The sequence below is a fragment of the Cupressus sempervirens genome, chromosome 11 (genome assembly GCF_028749045.1).
Source record: "Cupressus sempervirens isolate cs-2001-9-10 chromosome 11, ASM2874904v1, whole genome shotgun sequence".
In the NCBI taxonomy this organism is placed as follows: Eukaryota; Viridiplantae; Streptophyta; class Pinopsida; order Cupressales; family Cupressaceae; genus Cupressus; species Cupressus sempervirens.
The window spans coordinates 274,178,549-274,189,300 of NC_143128.1; the positions used below are offsets into that span (position 1 = coordinate 274,178,549).

General features: G+C 31.6%; 1 pseudogene; it reads left to right on the forward strand.

The window, feature by feature from the left end:
- Window positions 1–3,969: 3,969 nt before the first annotated feature.
- LOC149529176 (transcription elongation factor TFIIS pseudogene) lies at window positions 3,970–4,554 on the forward strand (annotated as a pseudogene).
- Window positions 4,555–10,752: the final 6,198 nt, after the last annotated feature.

Sequence of the window (10,752 nt, forward strand, 5' to 3'; positions counted from 1 at the left end):
CTAAGGGACAAGGATTTCTTTTTTTAGTAACTAATTCACCCCTCCCTCCTTACTCACTCCTATTACATTTCCAACAATTGGTATCGAGTAGTTAGTGCTTGTAGGAAAATTTTTCAAGGACCTAAGCTAGAGATTAGGATGTCTTATAGAAGGGAGAATCCTAAACTTAACAGAAATTTTTTTTGAGCATGGTAGGAGTTGATGAAGCTTCATATATCAAGCATTAGTTATGACATGTATTATACCTAGAGAACAAATATGTGGCACCACTCAAGCCTATTTCTATGGAGAAAATAAAAGAAGCAAAGGATCACAATATTATGATGATTGATATTGCATCCTCTTTAAACTACTTTGATGAAGTTTAATATTGTCCTATTACTTTTGACATGATGTGGGAAAAATTGAAGAAATTATTTGGAGGTTTTAAAAATGTGCAAAGAGCTAAGGCATAAATTTTAAGAGGAAAGTTTGACCAATTGAAAATCAAAGAAGGTGAGAACATCACCCAGTACAGTGAAAGATTAAAAGAAAGTGTTAGTGCAATTAGAGCTTCAAGAGGTGAAATTGATGATTAAACTGTAATCAACAAGGTGCTAATATTTATTCTTCCTATTTATTACTAGTACATTTTGGCAAATATATGGCTAAGAGACTAAAAAATTTAGTCACACCACTAAATGTTTTAGTCATGTGACTAAAACTAATCACGTTCTACTATTTCCTTGCAATTTATAACTATAGGTGACTAAATAAGTGACTAACTTGGTCATTGGACAAAATCACAAGATCAACCAAATAAAAGTGACTAAATAGACTACCAAATAAATTACTAAATAGTTAATCACTAGGACCAAATTTATGGTTAAACATTATATAAGAAGTTGTCTGAGAGTGCTCTTGTATATGGTTCTTTAATAATAATCATCCTCTTTCTTGATAACAATGCATACATTTTTCATTCCTTGATGAGTTCTTATACATTTCTAAGTGCATTAATCATTACATTACTAAAGTGACATTTGTAACATATTTTTTTCATTCCTTAATTATGTTAATGAATTATTGAAGCTTTTAACTATATTTTGAAGTCAATTTGGACTTTCGTGTTTTATTAGCATTTGTATTAAAGAACAATTCTACTTAATTTCACCAATAAATTATATTTGTAACAATCTAATTGCATTTTGAGGAGTACTGTGATACTTTTATTTCAAAAGTGTCAAGATGTTCTATTGATATGTATGATATTTTTAAGATGAAATTAATATTCACCCTTTAAAAAAAAAATATTTTAATTATCTTTTGTAAAATTATTTTTTTGAAGTATTTTAAGAAAAAAATTAGATATAATATTTTGTATATTGATTGATTGATTTTAAATTGTTTATTCATAATTATTATCATTTTAATGATTAATTATCTTCAATGCTAATGTGATTGGTTTGTAAAAGTAATTTATACATTTATTAATTTAGTTATGAATGTTAAAATAATAGCTGATAATAAATCATTAAAAAATATTATTAATTGAATTGTAATATAATCATATAATTATAAAGTTAACAATATATACAATAAAATAAAATGATTTTTTTAATAATAAACATTCATTTTGGAAATCACTTTGGATTCTAATAGGCAGTAAAAGAGAGGAATGGTAGGAATGGAAAAGTTCATCTCTTTGCACTCTGATCTTATGGATCCTTTTTGGGACGAAGAGTAAAGGACATTATTTGAATATAATTTTAGTTCTTTAATGGCTAATCATGATAATGAGGAGTTTAAAATGGTGTTGTAGATGACCTTGCAACCGCATCAAACCACTAGAGGCAAAGCAGAGAAAGCCCATTGAAAAAGTAGGTACCATTGTTTTAATGGAGGACTTTGAGGATAATGCTTGATATTTGCAGTGCAAGCTTTATGTGGCCATAGTTATTAAAGGAATGTAATCTTCTCAATACATTGGGTGCATTTGGTGTGCTAATATACACATGTAATAGGAAGCAAACATGCTGGAGATAAAAGAAAGGCACTTGATGGAGGAGCAATTATCACTTCAACAAGTTTACAGAGGAAAAATGAGCATAGATGACAAGGGTCAGGGTCTATGCATTCAATAATTAGAACAATTATATAACATGATATGCATGCTACAAGTTACCAAAGACGGTCTATCTCAATGATGTAATTAAGGTTTCAGGTACATGCTATTTTTCATGTTTTCATGGCAATCTATTAAATTCTCCCATAATTTCCTAAAATCAAGTTCACCATTGGCAATATTTTTTAAACTTATCAAATTATTATGGAAAAACAATTTTTTTTAGTTATATTTTGTATTGCCCCCTTTGGATTGATCCATCACACAAATATTATTTTCTAGATCACAAACTATTGGAGAAAGACATCTCTTGAATCTCTCTTATTTTTATAATCTGCATGTAGATTTAGTCAAGTATTGGGAGTGAGCTACCTTGCTTATTATAAATGAAATGAGAAAAGTAATTGGAAGAATGTAGGTTAAAAACCCTATAATCATTCTATACTCACATTCTCCAAATGATTTCTATTGAACAACATTACATGATTGGCATTTTCCTTCATGTGTGTTAGTAATAATTAAAAGAAAGGGGGCTTTTTAGCATAAGAGCCCAATGCCTACATTATACAGTAGATTCTTCCTGTCAACTAATATTTTAGGGTAGTTATTTATTCAATGTTACTAAATCCTAAGACATGCATTATTGTTAGATACACTATTATATATGAGGATTTCTTTTCAAACCTATCCTTTCAAACCACTAACAATTAAGTATTTTAATCTATGATAGGAATTGTTCCTTGAATGGTAGACAACGATCTTTGTAATCTCATGTATCTAATACTCTCATTTAATGCTTTTAATACATGATTGGAAAAACCCAAGAATAAGAATTTGGGAAAATTTGGTAATAAGTTCTTCAAATCATGTCCAAATCCATTTTTCATTTACTGATACTTCAAATTTATACTTATAGGAATTGTCTTCCATTAATTCAAAAACCGCTCAACTATCACAAATTTTAATTCTTGAGTTAAGAAAGATAGTCTTAGCTCAATCCTCAGCTAACCATACCCCAAACAATCCTCTATACTTTCGATTCTATAAAATACAATAGCTTTGTCTCAAATTACCATATCCAGATTTCATTGAAGTCAAAAGCCTCAACCCTAATTCACCATTATATATACCATAAATAACGTATATAGATTTTATATTACTATGTTCTTCTTGAGATTGTCCCCTTTATACAGATTCTAAATAAAAGAAAAAGTTATGTACAAAATCTCTATAATAACATCATACGAGAAATATCACTAATGGGTTAGGTATGTTCATAAAACCAAAAAATCATCATATGATTGGTTATTTTCTAATAATTTTCATGCTACAAATGATAGTCTAGGGATATTAGGCTTCCCCTTGATTTTTTAAAAACTTCAAAATATTAACTTATCAACAACCTTCCAAACAATAAATAAATCCTCCTCAACTTTGACTTAGGCAAGGGTTACAAATAATGAGTTCTACTTCTTATATTAATGCATATTTTCTTGGACCATTAGTGTCTCTGATGCAAAATTATGTGAATATAACATTTATATCATCCATAGGTATCCTAATGCCTTCACATCAACCTAAAACATCTCCATACTAATAGAGAAAACACTCTTCAATTACCCATCATGGCTGACCACCTCATCTTTATCCTCTTGCATTGAGATATCTACTGCAACAAAAGCATCTTAATGTAATTTACCTTGAAACTCAACAATTGCATTATTCATCTCTAAGGATGTCTCACCCTTGAGCCTCACCATTCAATGTCATAGAAGTACCTTGCATGGTACCCTCCCTTTCTTCATCCACTATCTTCTTTGTTTCTACTAACCTTTGTACGAGCCATTTTATCTTCTTGTTAATCTATTGGAAATTAGAAGCAATCTCCATCACTAAATAGCCCTCCTAAGTTGACAAGTATGATAAAGAGTAATGGTTTAAAGTGTGAAAAGTTGCATGATATTCTGGCAGAAGCTTTCTCCAAAGTGTATATAGAAGTTGAGGGGGAGCACTTGGAGAGAGTGAATGTATGTGATCCAATATGGGTTGAAGTTTCTATTGAGTCAATGATGTTTGAAAAATTAGGGCATTTTAATGGATCTTAGAAGGTCAAGTATAGGTCTATAATGTTTAATCTTAAAGATGGAAGTAATCGAGACTTGCAAAAGAGAGTGATTTTGGGGGAGATCAACCCTGATAAACTTATTATTATGATAGTAGAAGAAATGGCTAGTGATCAAAGAAAACTTGAGAATAAACAAATTAAAGATAAGGCTCTTTTTTAATGTGAACAAGGTCAAAATCCTAAAGCTACAACTGACCAATTTAAGTGTGACAAATGTGGCCAGTGCAAGAGTACCTATTATTAGCTACAAACAAGAAGTGCATATGAACCTATGACCACATTCATCACATGTGTAAACTACAGTAACCACTGGAAATTTTGCTAAAGCTTATTCTTTCCATTGAGCTTGAAATTTGGCAGAGTTAGGTTTGCAAGGTACTGCATTTCTACATGTTGCTTTACATTACTCTTTGAAAGATAACATTTATACAAGATTGAAATTTGTTGAATGTTTGTGTGAGAATAGGATGTAGTTGATTTGTTAGGTTATCATTTGATTCTGTTCAGTTGCCAGATTCGTGCGATAATTGCATGAATGATATATGTTTAGTCAATAACTACCAATGATTAAAGGTATCCCTTTTATTTGTAATATCTTTTTCAATATTCACGACATCAATCACAAGAGGGTTTTGAGGATAATACCTTTACATAAGCTTTAGAGTTTCCTTCATTCCTTATTATAGCCATCAAAATATAATAAGGACTTGTGGGAAGAAATTTAACTATAAGTGATCTTAATCTCCCATGGGTCATCGGTCAAGATCCCACCTACATTCATATTTGATTCTTATTGCAGCCATCATAAGATAATAAGGACTAATAGAGAGAAATAAAAGCACTCTTACTTACTTGGCTCATCAGTCAAGGTCCCTTCAACTGCAGCAAGTTCAATATTCTCTCTAGCAAACTTATCCCTAATATATATATATTTTTTAAATGATATCCTTTATTGCCATACTCAAGCCTAGGAGCTTTGGATCTAATTTTAGCATATTAAGCTACATAATTTTGATGTCTCCATAGTATTGTGGCTATGAATCATCTGTGCTTCCATAGGACATGATTTTGCAATTATTCTTGCAAGTCATTAATTCTTTTTGCCAATAGGCTTTCACTTGTGGGCAAGAGACCCCAGAATTTCCTCATGCTGCAACTTGCAATCCAAGAAATTTATCATCAAAATTTTTGTTGCCGATCAATGCTGGCAGATGCTCTGATTCACAATGTCCAAACACTTGATGAAAGGCATGTCTTACATGTCTGCGATCAACTGTCTCCCAACTCCCCCCTGTGTTGCTCACTCCAACTCTACTTTTAGTTTGTTGACATAGGACACCAAACTAGACAAGTTTACATTTGTAAGAATACTCACATCTTGTGCCAAATTGGGAGCTTTGGACATCATAAAAGCATTAGATACGGGATTTGCAAGTGCTTTGGTAGGCAGTATGTCCCCTATTTTAAATGCTCATTAGTGACTTGCTTTGTTATGAAGCTTATATGGAAATTAAGGTCAGGTTTTGTATGTGTTCCTTGCAGATCATATATTTTCTTTATTGCTTTTCTTGTGCAACATAAGCGGGGAAAGTGTATTAAGGGCTATGGTTGATGTGCAGTCCAAAAATGTGGTGGGCTCTCTGATTGTTCTCATAGAGAAGAGAGGTGGATCAAGGAATTTGAGAAGGAAGATTACTGACACCCCCTTTTCTTCAAAATAAGCCAAAGATTGTTTATTATATTCCATTGCACCTTGCAATGAAGTAAGAACTAGAAAGATTAGCTTTAGATGAGCATGTTCTCTTTCTCCTCTACACAACTCACAATCACCCTAAGCCTAGAACATCAAAAAAAATTTATATACACTTGAACATATATTTACAATAAAATAGATTGGCAAATAGAACTCTAAGAATAGTAAACCCCAAAAATGGAAAAATAATAGAATCACCATTCCACAAAACAATTGCAGATAGAACTAATACAAAAAAATGTCATAATTTTATAATTGTGGCACTATTCCTTCTAGAATTGCCTTATATAATAGTTTATGCTCAACTTCAAGTCTCACAGGATCAAGATTATCCACTTAGACAATGTTGTCAGCAAATTTTTATGTGTGTCCATCACTTTAATAGGCTAGGCTTGTTTGGCTTAGTTGAAAAATGAAAATTGATATCTAAATGTGATTATTATCTATATGAATTTCTACTTAGTATCTTCAATTGGCATAGTATTATAAGTGGTTTACCATGGGTTATTCATCTCTCAACTGGCTTCAAGATTTCATTAGCAAGCATGGTTCAGTACACTCATTGCACATTGAATATGCAAATTAAAAGCCAACCACTGCTTAGGAATTGAATATATTAAATTTTTTGTCTCCTTGTTAAACAAGCTATAGAATATCATCAATGCATCCTACTGGAATCATCCACAACAAATTGGATAGGAAACAAGTGAATAAATTGTAATGACTAAATATTTTAAGATTTGGCAGTGGCTAAAGAGAGCATATATAGTGATAAAATTGTAGACAGTCTATGTTCCCTTATTCTAAAAATATGCCATGAAGAGACTAAACAAAATCACTAGTTGACCCATAGGGGAGCCTAGAATCATCTTAAATTAAATAGCTCATCTATAGATTTTGAAGTAGCATTTTCTGCTGCTAAAACATGCCAAGGTTTTGGATCTCTACAGTTTCATTTTGAGTGGCTCATAAAGTGCAACTTGACATCACTGCTTCCAGATATACCAAAGTGAGGGCATTTCAAGGAAATATGATAAACTTAATTGGAAAAATGATTAAATTCTAACTAATTAAAAATATTTTTTAAAAAACTTTCAAAATGATGCTAACATGTATTAATTATCGATACAGAGATCGATGACATTTCTGAGCATCACACAACATTTCCATAGGGCAACATACTCGGAGCAAGTGATAAGTCCCAGGAAACTTTGGCAAAATATTTACTCTTGTTTTGTGGCTACTGACCTTGTGAGATTGACCCTTGCAAAGAACTAACCCTTCCAAACATCAAACCCTCAAAAAGAAGTTGAAAATTTGAATGAGAAGAAGACTTTACAAGAAAATCTATTTCAAAAAAATAGTTCCCATGGTCCACTTAAATGAAAACATTGTAAACAAACCAGCATTGTAAAATATGATCTATGAATGATTGCAAGCATTGGATGAGCAAAAATAGATTGATTTACCTAATTAAGTGATGCAAATACCCTAAAGACCTAACCAAAAATCAGAGTGCACAAGGTTAGAAGATGGTCAACGGGATCTACATTATGAGGAAAAAACACCCAAGTGATCATAATTGATCAACTCCCACATAGACTTCAAGGTTCCAAAACAAAAGAGAAAAATTAGTTTTTTTGTCCCACTTTCTAGACCCATACTCAGTCATTAATAACTTTAATCCCAAATGTTATTTGGAAAATCCAACCATTGAAACTATAGAAAACTATTTTAGCAAGACATATATCAAAATTAGAAAGATCCAACAGTTCAATTGGGAGATATGTTCCCTGCACTGAGACTAGTTTTTTTCTATTACAATCATTCCTTCAATTAACATTCTCTTCAATGACTAATCCATTTCTCAATCATCTTGTCATCTCTGCATACAAAAACTCAATGACACATATGATACATGTAATGGGATCTCCCCATAGTCACATTAATCATAGTAAGTGAGGAGGCCCTATCCATTCATGGTGTGTTGAAAGCAAAATGTTGATTGCACTTGATTCCCTGTTTGGGATAGTCAAAATAAATTGATGTTCTTTGCCTTTAAATCTTCACAAATCAATGAAAATAACACATGAAATGAATAATAATGTAAACCAAAAATGTATTACTCCATTTCTAATCAAATTCATGTTGAAATGAAGAATTTTCAACCACAAAAGGGCTACTGTACCCTCACGACAACAACTATCAAGTTTGCAGAGAATTAAAGTTTATTGAAATTAAACTTCACTACATTGCCTCTTCAATACAACAAAACCTCTGTCAAACTCCCTATACCCTACACACTCTCAAAATCACATACAAATTCAATAAAAAGACTCCCAAACCGGTTGCAACTATTCAAAAGTTGGTTATAGTCAGTTTTATGACTGTTACAAATTAAGTGTATTGTTTATTTTGTTGTCTAGTTGACAACTTAGTTGTCAACTTCAAAAACCCTTCACTCTTATTCATTTTTTAACCTTTTAAAGGTTCTTAGTACTCTATCCTATCCTCCAAACACCTTAAACCACTCTAAAACCCTCTTATGTGACTTTTAGGCTTATTTTGCCATTTTGGACAATATAACATTTTTAGGCACTTTAAGTGCATTACATCCATTTTAATGGCTTTATTGGCCATATTACATTCATCAAGGCCTTTACAGGTCATTAAACATTTTATCAACACCTAGGGTCCCCAAGTGACTCCTAGGTACACTCTAGCTCCCAAAATACCATTAATGCTTACATCATCAATCCTTTTACAAAGTGATCAATCAAAACATTTAAAACATAAAAAAAACATTATTAAGTGACCATTGTGGACTTATTACAATCAAATTAACCTTCAAGGTCATGTTCATCCTTTGCTCCCCCCTAGAATCTATTCCGTGATTGTGGTTCCTTTTAGGCATTTGTCCTTGGCCCTAGTGCTCCTGCACCATTAAGCATCCATTTAAGTCCAACAATAGCAGTGCAATTGTTCTTCGAAGCACTACTATTCCAGTCCAAATTATACACTACACCCGAAACCTTTTTTTATGGAAGCAAAGCTTTCCCTTTGAATTTCATTTGCAAATATCTCTCCATGTAAGCTAATGTTTGGGTGTTTGTTAAGAAGTGTTTCAAACCACCCACTTTTAGACCTTTACATAGATAATATCACAAAATTGTGTATAGGAGTGCAAGAGCATTCTTTTCTACAAGTTAAAGGCACAAATAAAAGCAATTAAATTGCATTGCCCCAAATAAATATTCATCAAAATTAAACCTTGAATACACAACCTAATGTAAGATATCATTGTATTAACATTGAATACCTATCATAAGTAATCGGTTGAGGATAATGGATAGGAAAACTATGAGCATGTAGTTGCTGACAATGTATATTATTTCTCTTATTCTCTAGACAAGAAAAATGTTCCATAACACATGCATATTCCACTAACTCCAAGCACCGAAAGAATGAAGAGATTCCATAACAATGGTGCTTTCTTTTGCACATATTTTCCCTGCATATAAAATTCAACTTGTCATATAATAATTTGAAATTTTTTTTCCAACCATGAGAGAGAGAGAGAGGACCAAAATTCATAGGTGTAGACTATCAATTAAATTTTACTTTTTGCAATTGTAACTATGAATTTGTCTCCTCTTAAATATCACAACTAGAAGTCTACCCTAACTGAAACCACCCAATAGACATGATATATAAATAAAAAAATTGCACATACTTGTATTAACTCAAGATCTCAAAACCAGTGCCTCTGGTGAAATTTAACAAGCTAAATCTATCACCAACAAATAGAGGGCACGATACATGTAAAACTTGCCAATTCATTAATATATCTACTATTTGGCAGGATCTATCTTTGTGTGTATATGATGTTGAATATTTTAAATCACTCCTGACTGAGCATTACATCATTATTTTTTAATCACACTCATAGAGATGGCACTATCATGGCATATGATGCTCAATATTATAAATCACTGGCGACTAAACACTTCATTAAATTGATAAATCACACTCATGAATGTGGCAGTATTGATGAGAGCAATTTATGTCCTAGATTATGCCATAGTTTACCCTTCATTTAAGCCTTCATGTTCATTCAATACCTATTTTAATATTCCATTTTATCCTTCTATATTGAATATGTTCTAATATTTATGAGTAATATTTAATATAGTTATTAGATAGAATATGTGAATAAATAGATGAAATTGTCTTTATCTAACACATGTTGGTAATATGTTATGGTTCTTCCTATCGCCTGCTATGCATCTTCCTGTAACTCTTTCATCAATATAAAACTCCATAAAATTTGAAATAAGAAGCATTTTATGCACCCTACATAAATATGTGGAAAGGGCATTGAAGACTAGTGAAGGATATGATGCAATATGGAAAATTCTTGATATGTGTCACTGAATTATTATGTGAATCAGTAGCAAATAAGGACAATATGGTTTTGTTAAAATGATAGAACTAATTTTTTATTCCTGGCATGGGATATATTTATGTTCTATGCCATATATACCTGCAGCAAATTACATGGATACATGCTGAAAAACCTATGGTTCTATGCATTCTGTTATAACTATATTTCTTCAATCTTCTCCTTATCACTTATTGGTTATGGGTCAAACTACAACCAAAACTTAATTAAATATGATGACAGGAGTATTCTATTGAAACAAAATGACTATTCTTTGCAAATAGTATATTTCTATTATAAATTTGTTATGTAAAATCCAGTATAATTTT